The sequence below is a fragment of the Ursus maritimus genome, unplaced genomic scaffold (genome assembly GCF_017311325.1).
Source record: "Ursus maritimus isolate PB19 unplaced genomic scaffold, ASM1731132v1 scaffold_12, whole genome shotgun sequence".
Lineage (NCBI taxonomy): Eukaryota > Metazoa > Chordata > Mammalia > Carnivora > Ursidae > Ursus > Ursus maritimus.
This window is the reverse complement of record NW_024423564.1, coordinates 39,214,866-39,226,450: the sequence shown is the minus strand read 5'-3', so window position 1 is coordinate 39,226,450 and position 11,585 is coordinate 39,214,866.

Below are 11,585 nucleotides of genomic sequence, written 5' to 3'. Positions count from 1 at the left end.
TCTACAGTAATGACTTCCCCAATCCTTCTCATGTCCTGTTCTCCTCCCATAGCCTCGTTAATGAAAAATAGAAGAAATAATATTTTATTATATCTATGTATTTCAAGATGCAGTCTTGTCAAAATGCACACTAAAAACTATTTATCTGCCTCTTGGAGTTGGTTGAAATGTGTATATAACCATTGTTAATGACCTAGCTCTTTATACGCACACAAAAACTTGAAAAGAACCCTTTCCTAACCCCGCGTTGGCAGACGTAGGTTTTCATGACAGTTTTTTTTTTTCCAAGAAATAGATTCAAGACTTACAAGAGTGAAATTAACTCCCCAAAATGAATCTTACAAAAAACTCCTTGCAATTAACATATAACTCTAAATGTCAGCGAGGCTTATTTTCCTAAGGTCTGGTCATCGGGGTACCAAGCAGCAGTCTTGTTGAATCTGCTTCATTAAACTGCTTAATCTTGGAAAAAGGGACTCGTTTCATAAACACCACTTTACAAACGTAATTCCCCATTACAACTTAAAAGATACATAGAACAAGCAATTCTATTAAAACAAATTTAATGATCACATGCTGCTCTTATTCCAAACTGGTCTATCTAGTAAAATAAAGCGTGATTTTATCCAAGACCTTCTTCTAACTGTGGGCCCCAGCTAGAAATGGAACTTGGAATGGGCTTTCAGAAAGAAATCTCTGAACATAAAAAGGTTAGGATTGTTCGTAGACTTTATTTACACGGGAAGTTCATTTGTCTAGCAGGTACCATTCCTCCCCATTCCTTCACATCCCTATTGCCTTCTTCAGCTTATTACCTCCATTCTCATCTGAGTCACGGCACAGTGGTGGGATTTTGTGGGCGTAAGGAGATGCAATTGTCTGTCACTAGCTCAAAGGTATTTATGCTTAGTAGTATTCACAGTAACCGTCTTCATAAAGGATCCACCGCCACTTTTCCAGTGTGTGTATTTAATGAGATCATTACAAATGGACCATCTGTGCTATGAGGTTAAGAAATAGGTCCTGCAGCTAAAGGATGCTTTAAAACCCTGAAGGTGAAGGAAGAAAGTGTGAGAAAACTTAGCTGTTGTTTTACAACAGCAATTTTGGGGGAACTAGGTATTGATGGAGAAAGGAAATGGAAGAAAATGAATATTATAATCGCTGTTTAAAGCGTATTTCTTTTATGTACTTCACACAGAATATTGATTCAGGGTAGTGCTCTTATTCACATCCAGTATCACTTGTTCCAAAGCCTTTAATCCAGAAATCTTCTTCTTTGTGGCATCTAGGTACTTGCCCTTCTCCTTTCTCTGTCACTCCCCAACAAATGCTACTCTGAGGACAAAAGGGACTAAGGATGGGTGTCAATGCAGAATGATTGATACGAAGGTGTTTCTAGCAAAGTAAGGGGAGCAAGAACTTCAAGGTTGGGAAGGCAGATTTTCCTTGGAACTTAGAGTATATGAAACTAGAGACAGTATGCTAGGATTGGCGGGTTCGTGGACCCTCAACCCCAGATGGCTCTGATTTACCCCGAGTGGAAGCAGTATCCTGCTGAGAGAGAACCTGTTCATTTTCCACTTGAATGGAATCTGAAAGCAGAGAAATCTCACAAGAAACTTGAGTCTCACAAGGTTTCAAACCAAATTTTGCAGATTCAGGAGTGAAGTCAACTGAACTTGATAAAATTGTGTGCTTTGGTTTTTTTCCCGTCTCTACAAATGAACCATCTGTGCTATTATTTCAAGTACAGGGAGAGAATCCTGCCTTACTCAACCTCTCCCCATCCCTAGTTAGCAATAACCATAAGCAAAGCCATTTAAATGCATTCTGTGGAGGGTGGGGAATGACATTTACCTCCTTCTCTGTTCTCGCTCACCTGTCTCTTGACCTCATAGAGGCTGATTACTCCTTGATAAGTATCCGCTTTCTCACTACTCCCCTAGACAGTATTAAACTGACATGGAGCTTGTCAGTGTGTTGCCTCCGGAAAAGGTGCCATGTACTCGTTGACACTGGACCTTTTAGATGCCATTCGATAGGATCTGAGGCTTTCTCTGTGGCAACCGGCAGTATTACAGAGAACAGTGGGCATAGCACCAAGCGTGTGCTAGAAACAGTTGGTCTGCCTCATTAGCAGGGCACTTCAAATTACTCTTTTTACCTTCACTTAAACCCCACTGGATTCCTTTCTCTCAATTTTTTAAATGACTGATTAAATATTGAAATTTTGAATTTATCTCGATGTCATTCATGCATTTCGTCTTAGCCAAAAGAGGAGTTATTTGGAGTTAGAGAATCTAAATACTAAAACATTTCATTTCTCTCTCTCTTTCATTTTTTCATTTTTAATTTTTTTTTCATTTCATATAATTGTTGTGTTTGGTACATAAAGACGTTCAACGTGTTTTGTTGTATCTAACATATCATAACTTTTCTCTCAGCTATTCCCTCATAGTTTTCCTCAGCCTTTGCACATAGAAAACTACAGAAGTGCTGTTAAGTGCTGAGGCAGCCATTGTTTTAAGCCCTTTAGCATGTAGTAAGTCATGTAATCCTCCTAACCAGTACCTAACCAAATAGGTACTATGGTGATTCTCCACTTGGAGATTAAGTCATTTGACCAAAGTCACAAGCTAGTGACAAGAATTCCATTCAAGCAGCTCAGCTGTAGGGTTTGTGCCCTTAACCACTGTGCTATGCTGTCTTGCCAGTCTTGTGATTTCTTTCAGGAATAGTTTATTTTAGCCTGTTGTAGAGTGTTCTGGGCAGTTTGGTAGAGGACTTGGTAGAGGAGCGTACAATCCTCTTGTGCTCTTTTAAATGGCTGATTCCACTGGAACTACTTCTCTGTCACTTAAGGGAATGTCCTAAAATCAAGTGGTAAAGGAAAGCTCTTGTCACAAACACAATCCATTAAAAAATACATGCACCAACTCTACTTCCACAAACAGCACAATATGACTTATTTTTCCCAGATTATTTTAGACAAGTATCAAAATCAGCAAGACGAGAGCTAAGTTGACAGACTCAAAAATGGTTTGCATTGAAAAGAAGAGTGGAAAGTAAATTTAGACTATATAATCTTCACTCAAATAATTTCTGCAGGCTTTGTTATTATTGAGAGTGTAGGGGACGCAAGAATTTCAGACTGGGATGTTCAAATTAAGCTTGAGATCTTATTGCCTTGATTGCTCTTTCTGTGATTTTTGGAAAAAGATAATAAATTACCACTGGATATGTTGTGATTTCATGAGGATATTGGCCTTTGATCTGTTGGTTGAGTCCCCCATCTGGTGGCTGAATTTTTTGTGAATGCTGTGACAGAAGAGATTCTAGGTCTGACATTAGCCTCAAGCAGGGTTTTCTAGACCTCCGGGCCTTCAGAATAAGTTCTCTTTTACTTGGAATTTTTGTTTAGAAATATTAAATGTTTTTCTTTCATTATGGCCTTAGTGAATAATTAGTTCCTAAAGGATTGAAAGTTTATATATCTCATACCATATTGCTGGGCTCTCTTCACAAATGTTTCTCAAATTGTGGTCTGGGACCAACTCATCAACTGGGTGACTTATAAAATGAAGATTCCTGGACCTCATCCTAGACCTACTTACTCCTCTGAGATGAATCCTCTGAGATGAAATTCAAGAACCTATATTTTAAATAAATATTGCAGGTGGGTTTCACATGCAATAGGTTCACTAGAGAACCTTTAGAAAGGGTCTTGTCCTTTTTTTTCGCTATTACTAACATTACTCTGAGGTAGGGGAAAACTTTAAAATACTAAATAAATGAAAATTAGTACATAGGCATCAGTGAAGAAAAAGGTTTGTCTTCTCAAAAGGATCCTGCAGACAAGAATGTTGTCTGTCCTTGTCCGTAAGCCATCTGATATAACTCCTTTGGTAGCCTCTTCAAACATTTTTGGAGGAAAGTTATAAAATTATTTATACACACACACACACACACACACACACACACACACAGTATCTTTACTTTTTTTTTATTTGTCACAGTCGTTCATGCCCTTTTCTGGAAAAACATCTGACAGAATTTTTGTGGACCTGCCGTCTTGCAAAATAGGAAATTTCTCCTCAAAGAAGACTGTCTTAAAACAAACAAACAAACAAACAAACAAACAAACAAACAAAAAACCAAATGTGACCTTTTCCTTTGAATCATTGCTTCCTATTTACCAGTACTGACAGCAGGTGACATACTTTGTACAGGATGAAATGACAGAGGCTGGCACTANNNTGCTGAACCCTGCGCATAACTTAGGATGCAAATCCAAACATTTGAGAAGAGTCTGCCAATCAAAAAATCTTTTGAGGAGAACCTGAGCACGGCTTGTCTCAGCTGGATGCCTTTCCTTGTTTCTCTTACAGGATTAAATTGTAAACAGCAGATACTTTAGGGTGATAAGAACACATTCACATCAATATGAATTTTAAAAAAAAGGCTTTCCGATTTCAGTCCACCTGTTTCCTAAAATACTGCAAAAGAAAACATGAAGATGCCTTACCTTCAACAACAACAGAAAACCATCTGCATACAGAATTACACATTCTTTCTTTACCGCCATTGTTATCCAGCCTAAGTAAAATATTCCTTTAGAGTTCTGTCAAATAATTTTCTATGTCAAAACCTTCCTTGGCCGATGCCTCTGCACCAGAGGTAGCTGACTCTCTGGTCTTTGCAATTTAGGCGTAGTCACATGACTGCATATTCCCCCCATTGTTTGTTCACTTCACCTCTTGCAGACATGACGGGATGCAATTGATTCAGGAGTATGGCATTTGAAATGAAAATTTCCAAAGATGTAAATATTCAGGCTATATTATGATCAAGGCTTAGGAAATGAATAAACTACAGAGTAATTTGTAATTAATATTTATTTACATTAAAATTTAGTGGTTAGATATTCTGAAAGGATAAAATAATATATAAAGATAAAACTGGATTATTGAGGATTCCCTAGACTATGAGTTTCTTGAAAGATGGTCTTATTTATCTTTATCCCTGTAGGCGAGCACATTGTCTAGATTTCAGATTATAGAAACAGACAAGATGCCTGTTTGTAAAGTATTTCTTCTACTTAGTGTATGTGTTTGGTTAAGTTACTTAAGTTGTGTCATGTACATAATGGGAACAATAATAGTACTTACTTCATAGGGTAAGCATTGAAGAACATAATAAATGTAATTCTTGACATTCTTCTTCACATGTTCTAAACTTCAGTGTTAATTATTGCTGCTTATCAGTACAGAATGAAAAGGGTTAATATTTAAATCAAGGATTTAAGACTGTCAGATACACTCTCATCTCTCTTAGCTCTGGATTTTCTCCAGCTGTACATTGCTCCCACGTTCTTTTGCTCACCTTGATCTTTCTGATTGATGCCCTTTTACAACTATTTACTAGTGTTCCTTATACAGGAAAATTCTTACTTACTGTTGAAACATGGAAAACAAGGATTAAAAAACTATTGAAATTATATTGTTCTCACAAGCTTGAACTCAGAAATCAGCACAATGCACGATAATAAAGCCCTACAGGATTACCTGAAATGTAGAGACTAGATCCTAGGTCAGCAATACTTGAGTGCAACTTAGTGATTCCTCCCCCACCCCAATACAATTTTGCTCTTAAAGGGTTATTTGGCAATGTCTAGAGACATTTTTTTTCTCACAAGTTGGAAGTGAGTTACTCTAATAGGCAGAAGCCAGAGATGCTGGTAAAAGTCCTAAAATGCACTTAACAACTCCCGTAACAAATAAGTCTTAATCTCCAAACTGTCAATAATGCTGAGATTGAGAAACCTTGTTCTAACCTGGTAGTGCAAATCTATTGAAGAATGAATATAATTTCCAGAAATTTATAAACCATGGAAATATAGAAAAAGAGAATCACAGACGCAAATGTTTTGAGTGCCCAACCAATGATCTTCCTGGGGCAAAACTAGTCTCTGAGACTGACAGAATTTCTTTACCCTCCTGGCAGCTAGCTGTTCCACTCCTGTAGAGAAGGCATCATTTGAAATCTAAGATGAATTTTTCTAATTTCATACTCACCAAGAAATCTACCAATATGGCTTCTTCTGTAGTTCGTGTTGGAAAAGACATCTTCGGTAGCTTGTGTTTTTCAAGAAATTGAAATTTCCTGTAAGATGTCAAAGTTAGGCATAAATTTGTTCAAAATATTTTCTTCTTAACCCCTTAATATCTGTAGAAACTGCATCTACGGTAACATCACCTTTCACATTCCTTATATTGTAACTTTTTTTTTCTTGATCAGTCTGGATGAGTTTATCAGTTTTATTAATCTCAAAAACTCAGCTTTTGGTTACATTGATTTTTCCCTATTTTTTCTTTTCTTTTTTAAACATTTATTTCATCGATTTCACAGTTATCTTTCTTTCTCCTACTTACTTTGAGGTTTTAATATGCTCTTCTTTCTCTAGATTAAGGTAAAAGCTGAGATCATTGATTTGATCCTTTTCGATTATAAGAACTCAGTGACACAAACATTCCTCTAAGTACCACTTTAGTGGCATTCCACAAATTCTGATATTCTATGTTTACATTTTCACTCCGACAAAATAATCTTTAATATCTCTTTCACTTCTATGACTCATGATTATTTATAATATGCTATTTAATTTGCAAATATTTAGGAATTTATCAGAGATCTTTCCATTTTTGATTTCTAAATTATCCAATTGTAGTCACAAAACATGCTCTTAATAGCTTGAATGGTCTTAAATGTATTAAGACCTCTTTTGTGATTTGGGATATGGTCAGTCTTGGTAAATATACTGTATGCACTAGAAAAGTATGTATATTCTCTATTGTTGTATAGGGTATTCTATTAATGTCAATTGAGTAACATGGTGAATAGTTTTGTTCACTGGTCACTGCACAGCAGTGAACTTGTCAAGGTAAATGTTAAATTGTAGGTTCCTATCTAGGAAGCCACCTCACTTTATCCAGCTAATCTCTTCTTCTTCTTTTCTTTTTTTGTTTTAATTTTATTTTTTTTTGAGAGAGAGAGAGAGAGCAAAAGCAGGGGGAGCAAGGAGGGAGAGGGAGAAGCAGGCTCCTCATTGAGCAGAGAGCCTGATGTGGGGCTCAGTCTCAGGACCCTGGGATCATGACCTGAGCCGAAGGCAGATGCTTAACCCAGGCGCCCCTGAAGAATTCTATTAACATTTCTTTCTTATGTCATATTAAAATCTGCCTTGTCGTTATTTACATCTAGAAAAAAGATGTGCCTTCCTGTTTTGTTTCTTCTTCCTTGATTCTCTTTATTCATTCCATTGTCATGCTAAGAATTTTCAGTCCTTCTGTCCATTTCTTCTCTCTGGCGTAGCTTAGGGCCCATCACCACCGTATTATTTTACACCGCGCGTAGATGCCTACTTCAAGCGGTCAGAGTATACTCTGACATACACAGAAATGGAACCAGTTTTCCATGTCTGGTCTGATCATAAGTTCTCTTGTTCTGAACACGATGCTTCCAATTATAGTCACAGGAAGAGTGAACAGTGGGAGAGATGAAGAAACTGGGGGCTGTCTGCTTTTCTACTGCTTATCTAGAGCTACCAGACATGTTTCTGCAGGTTGCTCATTGTGCAAGCGTGTCCAGTTAAGGGAAAAAGTGAAGAATAAAGCCAAATTTCCACTCTGTTGGTTAAGTCTGTTACTCTGTTGTAAGGTTGTGTCTGCCCAGCGTAAAGAGTGCCTTCTTCTGATGTAACCGAGCTGTGCTCTTAGGGTGTGCACGTATCGAGAGAGCGACACCTTTGGCTAATTATCACAACGGTGCTGTTTATTCTCCTCTCACCCCCCTCCACATGCACCCCACACATTACAGATGACAAAGAAGTGATGTCTAAAGTGGCAAAGCTACTTCACCCCAAGCAACATGAGTAGTAAATATTTTGCATGAAATGCATTAAGGAAATCAAATGCTAATGAATCTCTTACGTTAGTGTTTCCCTATATTTGTTCCAAATGCTCATTTAAGCAAGACTTTGTGAGCTTAGATGATGTTTCCTATAACATGGGTCCAAGGCTGTAAAATAACCTCTAATCCTAATAACTTGCACATGAAGTTGTCCGATGGGAAAGTGCAGAACATAGATATTATAGGAATAAAGGGTACACATGATGGCTTGAGGCAGGTTGATTCATTGTTGTGGTTAAATCCATATTTCATCTTAGGGCAGCTTCACTACTGCTAGGTTAGTGAACACAGATCATACGCAGTAACAATTTTTACCCTAGGCTTCATAGAGACATCAGAATAAAAGTGGTCATCACATCACACTCAACCAATAAGTTACAAAGTAAAATGTATTAAAAATTAATTTTCTGAATTCCATTGTATTTGCCACATTAGCTTCATGCATTATTTCATTTTCTTTCTGCTATAAAATTCATTAATTTTAATCCAGGATTAGCACAATAAGAAGAGGAGAATTGGTTTTCGTAGCATCTTCCACACTCAAAGTATCCTAATGTGCTTTATAAATAATGAATGAGAGGTTGTTAGAGTAGGGAGTCTGTAGGCAAACAGAGTAGCCATTGTACAAAGTAGTGATAACACTCAAAAAAAAGATAAATACGAAAATGAAAGCTCTTTCATGCTGTCTCTTTTGTTTCTTTAAGTTTTGGTGAAACTTTTAAGTAAGTTGTTATCTGGGAGTAAATGTCATGTCTAAAGAGAGGAGAGCAGGGAATGGCTATTAGAAAAATTCGTTAATCACTGTTGTACTTGTTAAGTCATGATAATCTACTTAATAGCCTAAGTAAGGCTCTTAGGCTTTTTCACTTCTAAAACTTATCCTTCAATTAAAAAAAAAAAAATTGGCTTAGGTTGAAACTTCTACCAAGCAATGCAAGATAGTTTAGAGCTCCTAGAGACTTGTGAAATTCAAACATACTGTCTTTTGCTACAGGCAATAATACGTATATTAAACTGGGGTGAATTTATCCCCAAATATTTTTTAAGCTGAAAACACGACTCAATCCCAACTAAAATGAATGACCCTATGAATAGCAGTTTCCCATTTATAAGCGTTAGTATGTTTCTCTCTGGTATAAATATACAACGAATTGAGAAAATATGGCAGGAGCTTGAACACCATGATGAATGAGGGTGCCACAGATGAACTTGGAAAAAGTTCCTTTCTAGCCAAAATTCCCTGAATCCTTTAAATTTACTCTTTTTAAAGGGACCTACAAGTTAAAGAAATTTAATTTGCCATTTCTTCTTTGAAACGTAACTCAACTGCTTGAAGACTGCCTACTGCTTCAAAGGAGAAAAAAGTCATATGGGGAGAGAAGATTAGGCAGGACAATATTCTTCTACAACTGTATGTGTTAATTTAGGAGGCTAACGCATTAACATGCAGTACACCTGCCAGAGGCCTTATCTGTGGGCTAAAAGGGATTCCAGCTGTGTGGGCTGAAGTTGAGTAGAAGCCAGACTGGATCAGGCTTGGCCGACATTCAAGTGAATGAGAGCAGTTGTTGTTCAAGGGGTGGGCTTTACAGTTGGAGAGAGGAGCCAGCGGGGTTGTAGAGGAATTGTTTCAGAAAACATGTCCATGGGGCAAAAGGGAAGTCAGAGAAGGAGATGGGATGAGTTTCAAAGCTGAGATGCTCAGAACCAGATCCTGAGGCAGGCTGGGAGGCGACACGGAAGCGGTATCTAGAAGTTGTGGTCGGAGGGATTGCAGGTCAGTGGTGATCTAGGGTCAGCAAGCTTTCTGTAAAGGGCTAACGAGTAAATGTTTTATGCTTTGTGAGCCACAGGGTCTCTGCAGCGCCTACTCACTCCGCCACTGTAGAACCAAAGAGACTGTGGATCACGTGTAAGTGAATGGCTGTGGCTGTGTTCCAGTGACACTTTACCTGCATATGGAGGTGACAGCCTGGATTTGGCCTCCAGGCCTTAGACGGTCAACCTTGATATGAGCAACAGTGCTGATTTAAACTAATCTGCGGTCGGACGACAATCGTGTTGTAAGGGCAAGGGACACAGGGCACATGCGTGGCCCAGATAGACTCCTGGAGCCTGGCCGCTCTCCACTGAAGCAGTGATGCCGAAAAGCTTACATGGGGACTGGTCTTTGGTAACTACGAAGCCTGGCATGGTTTTTAGGAACCAGAGACAGGAATTCTAAAAGATTCAAAACATGAAGTGAAGAATCTACTTATTTTAAAGCTTTGTTCCTTACCTTACGGTCATCTGTCCAGATGAGCACTCAGAAGTCTCGCTTAATCCCAAGGAATATATGAGTACAAATAATGTCTTTGCCACTGCAGTGGCTGCGGTTCTGCTTTGTTCTTTATATTTTAAGTTTTGACAGCTGTCTGCATCTTGCTTGTGTGTGAAGCTGCTCACTACAGAACTACCAGCATATTCTCCAGTCTATGTATTTTACTGTTGTTATGAGAAGGGGTATCTGATAAAGTTGTGATACATACTTGTGACTGTTTACAGTCATATATTGCCTGACTGGAAAGAGAATCAATGCACAAGCATATGTGTGTTTAAGGGGTATGAAAATACACAACAAACCTTTATCCATCAGGAAAAAAATCAGTGCTCAGAGAAGAAGGAGAAAACAGAGACCATTAATAAGGTCATCGGTCTATATCTGAGCCTTAAAACAAACTCCAAACAGAGGAATATCCAAATATATTTTTTGAGGCCTAGAGGTAAATATTTATGTTGAGATCTTTTTGAAAATATCAACTTTGAGTTATTGTTAAAAATATTTTTTATTTTTAAAGATCTTCGAGATATTTGTGTTTTGTTCATAAAACAGTACACACATATATATTCTCTTCTTTATTTCATTCTTTTGTTCCTTCAGTTACAATAATTCTAGGTGATCTCTAGAGTCACATCATCCACTCTTACAGAATTTTATCAAGGCCATAGAAATGTAGATTTTCTTAAGGTCTTTCTCAAAAATTCTGTTTCTACCTGGAAAAAAAAAACTTTCTTTAGTATGTCAATACTTTAGTTTATTCCATTTACCCAACGTTAATTTATATGAATCAACATTGCCATTATAATCACCATCATCAGTATTTAGCATATCAGATGTAGGTAAAGCGCCTTATACATTATGTCTCTTGGGATTTACAATGATTCGGGGAAAGAGATGAGAACCCTAGATTTAGAGAGATTAAGTATCTTGCCATGGTCACCAGTTGGCATGTGGCAGGGTTAGGATTTGAAACCAAATCCAACGGACTCCCACAATAATTACACATAGTGATACATAAATACATACACACATATATAGTGCAACTAATAATAAAAGATGTAATACTAATACTGATTGCTAACATTTACTGAGCACTTACTCATTAATTGAGATAGAACTCTGAATCTGATGCTTTTTTTTATCACAACGCAATCATAAACCATCCGCTCATGCTATAGAAGACTCCATACCCCTGTTTCTGATTTTCAAAGCTGCCTTCAATATCAGGGATGATTGCATGGTTTAGCACAGTACGAAATGCCCCTGCCTTAATAACTAAGTCCTTCTTTCCCTA